At 38.3% G+C, this 1,394-nt stretch overlaps 1 protein-coding gene and 1 long non-coding RNA gene across 3 annotated transcripts in view; one reads left to right on the top strand and one right to left on the bottom strand.

Annotated features, from left to right (window-relative positions):
• LOC128249194 (uncharacterized) overlaps positions 1-979 on the bottom strand; it is a 7,105-nt gene extending 6,126 nt beyond the window's left edge. Inside the window, exon 1 of the long non-coding RNA XR_008265302.1 lies at positions 915-979. This is a non-coding gene — a long non-coding RNA (uncharacterized LOC128249194). The remainder of the gene's footprint in view (positions 1-914) is intronic.
• LOC106870840 (ankyrin repeat domain-containing protein 10) overlaps positions 1-1,394 on the top strand; it is a 61,078-nt gene that overhangs the window by 33,852 nt on the left and 25,832 nt on the right. Inside the window, exon 1 of one of the 2 annotated variants that reach the window (XR_008265301.1) lies at positions 78-1,251. The exons of the other annotated variant lie outside the window; for it this stretch is intronic. The gene's annotated coding sequence lies outside the window, so the exon portion shown is untranslated. Of the gene's footprint in view, positions 1-77; positions 1,252-1,394 lie in introns of those variants that run through there. 2 annotated transcript variants of the gene reach the window in all.

Here is a 1,394-nt window from a genome sequence, read left to right as displayed (position 1 = left end):
GCATCACCTCAAAGGGTTTAGTTGAACAAATCAACCCCAGTTTGTTCGCTTTTTTTTTTTAAAGCCTAGTACTTATTCTTATTTCTTTACTGCTCACAAGGGGCTACACACAGAGGGGACAAAAAAGGACAGACAAACAGATTAAGTTGATTATATTGACCCCACTGCGTAACTGGTACTTATTTAATCGACCCCGAAAGGATGAAAGGCAAAGTCGACCTCAGCAGAATTTGAACTCAGAACGTAGTAGCAGATGAAATACCGCTAAGCATTTTGCCCGGCGTGCTAACGTTTCTGCCAGCTCGCCGCCTTCATAAGCCTAGTACTTATTCTATTGGACTCTTTTGCCGAACTGCTAAGTTATAGGGATGTAAATAAGTAACCAACACTGTTTGTCAGACAAACACACTCCCTCGCACACACATTTTGGGCTTCTACATAGTTTTCGTCTACTGAATCTAATCGCAAAGCTTGTGGCGGCCTGGGGCTACAGTAGCAGACACCCCCCAAGGTACTATTTAGTACAACTGAAACCTGGAACCATGTGGTTGGCAAGAAAATGTTTTGCCACACAGTCACACCCAAAATGTTTAATGTTGCTTATTATTAGATCTTAGCCATTAATTAGCCCCCCGTCTTCCATACCATCTCCTCCTTTCTAGGTTTGCATGGCTGAGCAAGTTCTCTGTGTTTTTACAAATGTCATTTTCACATTGTTAAAGACTTGGACATGTTATAAAACAACTACAATAAATAGCTTTAAATACCTCTAACTGCTAACAGTCTGATAAACCATCATTTGACATAGTTAACGATTCTATCTTATTATAATTATTTTCTCTTTTTTTTTTTGTTTTTGATGTAATTATGAAATGCCAAATATGATAACATTCTTAGATTTAAAAAATCCAAACCATTTAATTAGTTGTAACAGTTATCGGGCCATTTTGTTCTCCGTCATTCTCCCACTCCTAGCTCTCTCTCTCTCCCTCACTCTGTGTCCGTGTTTCTCTCTCCTTCAACAACTTTCTCCCTCCTTCTCTGCCTCTGCTCCTCCCCCCTCCTCTCGCTTTCATCACTGTGAAACTATACACCTCATAAAGCACACGACTGGAGTGAATCTCTGACAGTTTGTAAATTGTGTTGCTAAGGCAGAGTCAGCCAGCAAGAGATTGTGTGAGAAAGTTTTCCCCTCATAACTTGTCGAACAAATAAGAATAAGAAAGCTAGCAGAAAGGAGAAACAATATGGGTAAGACAGATTTTTCAGTTTACTTGGAAACATATTTACAAGATATGATGAAAAAAAATGTAGCACATATACATATATATGTAAAAATATATATATATGTGTGTGTGTGTGCGTGTGTGTGTGTATATATATATATATATATA

This window comes from Octopus bimaculoides, chromosome 12 (assembly GCF_001194135.2).
Source record: "Octopus bimaculoides isolate UCB-OBI-ISO-001 chromosome 12, ASM119413v2, whole genome shotgun sequence".
Taxonomy (NCBI): domain Eukaryota; kingdom Metazoa; phylum Mollusca; class Cephalopoda; order Octopoda; family Octopodidae; genus Octopus; species Octopus bimaculoides.
Note: the sequence above shows the minus strand (reverse complement) of the source record. Positions and strands in the feature narration are given on the sequence as shown.